The sequence below is a fragment of the Zalophus californianus genome, chromosome 2, assembly GCF_009762305.2.
Source record: "Zalophus californianus isolate mZalCal1 chromosome 2, mZalCal1.pri.v2, whole genome shotgun sequence".
In the NCBI taxonomy this organism is placed as follows: Eukaryota; Metazoa; Chordata; class Mammalia; order Carnivora; family Otariidae; genus Zalophus; species Zalophus californianus.
Genome location: NC_045596.1, coordinates 124,556,400 through 124,562,399, shown reverse-complemented (window position 1 = coordinate 124,562,399; position 6,000 = coordinate 124,556,400).

Below are 6,000 nucleotides of genomic sequence, written 5' to 3'. Positions count from 1 at the left end.
CAATCACTGGTTACTTTATAGATTTCTTCATGGCTCAGTCCTCTTTCCTGTCTTGATGTTCTATATCTTCTTGATGTTCCCCAGTGCCATGGCTAGAAAGACCATCTATACCCTATAAGCTACAAGAGTTCTATCTCCAGCCAATCCTTTCATCTAACTGTAGTTTTTTATATCCAAATGCTTATGTAACATCTCTACTTGCATGTCTAATAAACATCTTAAGTTTTACCATGCACCAAACTAAATTCCTAGCTTTGATGCCTAGCAGTTAACAGCAACTCTATTATTCCAGTTGCCTAGGCCATTAGAATTCAGAGTAATCCTCTATTTGTCTCCCACTATCCCTAATTCATCAGAAAATCTTGCTGTTTCTACTTTCAAAATGTATCCATTATCGGATGACTTTCACTATCTCTATTACTACCACCCTGGTCCAAACCACTATCATCCCTCACCTGAATTATTGCAACTGTGTCCTTACTGATTACTCAACTTCATATAGCTCACACTTGAGTGTTCTCAACTTAACATGCTACTCATCTGCTTGAAATCTCTCCCCATTTCTGACAGTAAAAGCCAAGGTACTGGCCCCCTGTGACCTCTCTTACCTCTTCTCTTGCTACTGCCTCTTTGTTTACTGCACTCCACCATACTAACCACCTTGCTGTTCTTTGAAACTATCAGGTATGACCCTGACTGAGAGATTTTGCTCTATCTCTTCTGCATAAAATGCCCTTACTCTAGATGCTGGCATGGCTTTCTCCCATATTTCCTTCAAGTCCTTGCTCTAGTATCACTTTTTCAGTGGGGTCCACCCTGCCCATCTAAAATAAAATTGTACATACATAACCTCTAGCATTCTGCGTCTTTGTTACCCTCTTATTTTTCTTCAGAGTTCTGTTAATCTTCTAACGTACCTTATATTTTTCTTGTTAATTGCCTTGTTCCCCCCTCTAGAATATTTCCCTTGAGGGCAGAACTTTGTGTCTGTTCAGTTCAGTGCTTTACCTCAGGGCCTAGAGAATTGGCTGATATATAATTTTTAAACATAAAGTGTTTAAAAAAACTTGATGAATGAATGAATTCTCCAATTTGTTGTACTTGATATATTCTCCCTCCCCATCCAGATTTTCAGCTCTTAAGAAAAGGATGGATACTACCTCACATCTCTTCGTATCTCCTAGCACAGTGCCATGGAGGTCTTAGACTTTAGTAAGGGCATAGGCTGTTGATGAGAATGGTAGTGAAGACAATACTGAGAGATAGTAATAGTGAAACAATCTTTTCATGAGAAAGAAGTGACATGAATTTGCTGTTGGTGAAAATTCCATGCTAAGTAATATGCATGTGATAACACAGCTAGAAATGTTTAATAGGATTGAGAAGTCTTTAGAGTTGCTCTTGGTAGTTATAATAGAGCATTTTTAATTGGAAATAAAGTAAATGACTGCTTCCTGTCAAAGCCAAAATGAAAGAAATGTACTTGGCTTCCTAAGCAGTAAATAGAAACCAATAAAGGTGATAGCCGTATATGCATCACTTACTCAATTCCCAATTTACAAAAGCTTTTCAAAGAATATTGTTAATTGGGTGTTTGGATCTTAGTAAGCATCTGGATCTCCATTATTTGGTCAATTTTCAAAACTCTGTTGCTAACACTAGCCATTATCATTTTTCACCAGGATTGTTATGAGAGATGGGTGATATTAAAAGTAGTAACTTAGTTTTCAGGATAATATATTTTTTCCTGAAAAACCAAACAGCTATTAATAAAGGTTAAAGAAATGAAAGCTGAAAAGAAGTTGCAAAATAATACATTTGGTAGATGTCTACTTTGGTTATATATAATTACATATACATAAAAAGTCATGGAAAGACAAACTCCAAACTGATAATAATGGCTACCCTGGAGATGTGGTGGTGTTAGGATAAGGAAAATAACTAAAAGGTGATGAAGACCCTTCACTTTTTACTTATAGTGTCCATTGTTTCAAGTTTTAACAAGAAGCATGTGTTACCTTTGTAATTAAAAGTAAAACAAAATAAAAATGTCAAAGGTACTCATCTAAATGGCACTCAAAGCATCCAGAATGAGTCAGGAATGTGGTCCTGCAGGCTGGGGCACTTTGAAGTCAGGTAGCCAAACAAAGGTAATGAAGTTATGTTCTGAGAATTCAGTTCTTCTTTCAGGGGACCTTGAACCTACTGATGGAAACTTAAAACACCAACATTTTCTGAATCCAGAACTGTCACAGCCTGGTGTGGTAAGTGCGAGTACTGTTCTGACAGCTCCCTGAAAAATTGTGTTGCCTTTTCATCTGCTTCCAAAATGGATGCTTCTGAATTTGAGTCCCCACATATGTTTACCTAGGTTCCTCAATCTAAACCTCTGACAGGAATGTCTCCTCCAGATGGTGTAGTGAGCTGAAAGGTGCCCCCCAAAATATATGTCTACATCCTAATCCCCAAATTTATGAATATTACCTTATATGTCAAAAGATGGGATTAAAATTCTTGAAAAGAACATCCTAGATAATCCCGGTGAGTCTTAAATAAAATCACATGTATCCTCAGAAGAAAGAGATAGAGGGAGTTTGGGGACAGGTACACAGAGGACAAGAGGAAGACATAAGAGAAGATGGCATGAAAATGGAGGCAGGGATTGCAGAGATACAATCACACGCCAAGAAAGCCAAACCAAAATAGTTACCATGTATCTTCAGATACTATAATGGGTTGAATAGTGTCCCCCAAAATTCATATCTACCTGAAACCCTAGAATGTGACCTCATTTAAAAATAAGGTTTTTGCAGGGCGCCTGGGTGGCTCAGTTGGTTGAGCGACTGCCTTCGGCTCAGGTCATGATCCTGGAGTCCCGGGATCGAGTCCCACGTCGGGCTCCCTGCTCAGCAGGGAGTCTGCTTCTCCCTCTGACCCTCTTCCCTCTCGAGCTCTCTATCTCTCATTCTCTCTCTCTCAAATAAATAAATAAAAAATCTTAAAAAAAAGATTTTAAAAATAAGGTCTTTGCAGATATACATAAGGTAGAAATTGAGATGAGACCATATTGAAATAAGTTGGACCTTAAATCCAGTGAGAATTTCTTTTTAAGAGACAAAAAAGAATACACAGACACAGAGAAAAGCATTATGTGAAGGCAGTGGTGGGCAGAGATTGGAGTGATGCAGCTCAGGTACAAGCCAGGGAACACCTGTGGTCACCAGATATTGGAAGAAGAAGGAAGGATTTCTTTCTAAAGCCTCTGAAGCAAGTATGCTCCTGCCCTGAAGTTTCATTTCAGACTTCTGGCCTCCAAAATGTTAGAGAATAAATTTCTGTTTTAAGCCACCAACTTGGTGGTGATTTGTTACACCAGTCACTGGAAACTAATGAAGATGGATAGTGGAGAATTATGGAGTCAAATAACACCATCAAAGGCTCAGTCCCAAGGTTTAGGTAAAAAAAAATAAACTGCCCTTGCCGTCCATGCACTGAGCATACCCAGAGACTACAGGCATTTGAAAAGATACTGTCCCAAATTCTTAGTTCCACAGCAAGTGTATTAATTACATCGTTGATTCTTTATTTTTTCTATTTTTTATTATGTTATGTTAATCACCATACATTACATCATTAGTTTTTGATGTAGCGTTCCATGATTCATTGTTTGCATATAACACCCAGTGCTCCATGCAGAACGGGCCCTCTTTAATACCCATCACCAGGTTAACACATCCTCCCAAACCTCTCCCCTCTAGAACCCTCAGTTTGTTTTTCAAGTCCATAGTCGCTCATGGTTCCTCTCCCCTTCTGATTTCCCCGCCTTCATTCCTCCCCTCCTGCTATCTTCTTCTTCCTTTTTTTTTTTATAACATATAATGTATTATTTGCTTCAGAGGTACAGATCTGTGATTCAACGGTCTTGCACAATTCACCACGCTCACCATAGCACATACCCTACCCAATGTCTATCACCCAGCCACCCCATCCCTCCCAGCCCCCACCACTCCAGCAACCCTCAGGTTGTTTCCTGAGATTAAGAATTCCTCAATATCAGTGAGACCATATGATACATGTCTTCCTCTGATTGACTTATTTCGCTCAGCATAATACCTTCCAGTCCCATTGCAAGTGGCAAGATTTTATTCTTTTTGATGGCTGCATAATATTCCAGTGTGTGTGTGTGTGTGTGTGTGTGTGTGTGTGTCTGTGTGTGTGTGTGTGTGTGTGTGTGTGTGTGTGTATACCTCTTCTTCTTTATCCATTCATCTGTTGATGGACATCTTGGCTCTTTCCACAGTTTGGCGATTGTGGACATTACTGCTATAAACATTGAGGTACACGTATCCCTTTGGATCCCTACATTTGTATCTTTGGGGTAAATACCCAGTAGTACAATTGCTGGATCATAGGGTAGCTCTATTTTCAACTTTCTGAGGAACCTCCATACTGTTTTCCAGAGGGGCCACACTAGCTTACATTCCCACCAACAGTCTAGGAGGGTTCCCCTTTCTCCGCATCCCCGACAACATCTGTCATTTCCTGACTTGTTAATTTTAGCCATTCTGACTGGTGTGAGGTGATATCTCATTGAGGTTTTGATTTGGATTTCCCTGATGCCGAGCGACGTTGAGCACTTTTTCATGTGTCTGTTGGCCGTTTGGATGTCTTCTTTGGAAAAAAATCTGTATACATCTTCTGCCCATTTCTTGATTGGATCATTTGTTCTTTGCGTGTTCAGTTTAAGAAGTTCTTTATAGATTTTGGACACTAGCCCTTTATCTGATATGTCATTTGCAAATATCTTCTCCCATTCTGTCAGTTGTCTTTTGGTTTTGTTGGCTGTTTCTTTTGCTGTGCAAAAGCTTTTTATCTTGATGAAGTCCCAATAATTCATTTTTGCCCTTACTTCCCTTGCCATAGGTGATGTTTCTAGGAAGAAGTTGCTGTGGCCGAGGTCGAAGAGGTTGCTGCCTGTGTTCTCCTTAAGGATTTTGATGGACTCCTGTCTCACATTGAGGTCTTTCAACCATTTGGAGTCTATTTTTGTGTGTGGTGTAAGGCAATGGTCCAGTTTCATTCTTCTGCACGTGGCTGTCCATTTTTCCCAACACCATTTTTTGAAGAGATGGTCTTTTTTCCATTGGACATTCTTTCCTGCTTTGCCAAAGATAAGATGACCATAGAGTTTAGGGTCCATTTCTAGGCTCTCTATTCTGTTCCATTGATCTATGTGTCTATTTTTGTGCCAGTACCATACTGTCTTGATGATGACAGCTTTGTAATAGAGCTGGAAGTCCAGAATTGTGATACCACCAGCTATGCTTTTTCTTTTTCCACATTCCTCTGGCTGTTCGGGGTCTTTTCTGGTTCCATACAAATTTTAGGATTATTTGTTCCATTTCTTTGAAAAAAGTGCATGATATTTTAATGGGGATTGCATTGAATGTGTAGATTGCTCTAGGTAGCATTGACATCCCCACAATATTTGTTCTTCCAATCCATGAGCATGGAACGTTTTTCCATTTCTTTGTTGTCTTCCTCAATTTCTGTCATGAGTATTTTACAGTTTTCTGAGTACAGATTCTTTGCCTCTTTGGTTAGATTTATTCCTAGGTATCTTATGGTTTTGGGTGCAATTGTAAATGGGATTGACTCCTTAATTTCTCTTTCTTCTGTCTTGTTGTTGGTGTATAGGATTGCCATTGATTTCTCTGCATTGATTTTATATCCTGCCACTTTACTGAATTGCTGTATGAGTTCCAGCGGTTTTGGGGTGGAGTCTTTTGGGTTTTCCATATAAAGTATCATATCTTCTGCAAAAAGTGAGAGTTTGACTTCTTCTTTGCCAATTTGAATGCCTTTTATTTCTTTTTGTTGTTGGATTGCTCTGTCCAGGATATCTAGTACTATGTTGAATAGCAGGGGTGATAGTGGACATCCTTGCCGTGTTCCTGACCTTAGGGGGAAAGCTCTTAGTTTTTCCCCATTGAGAATGAT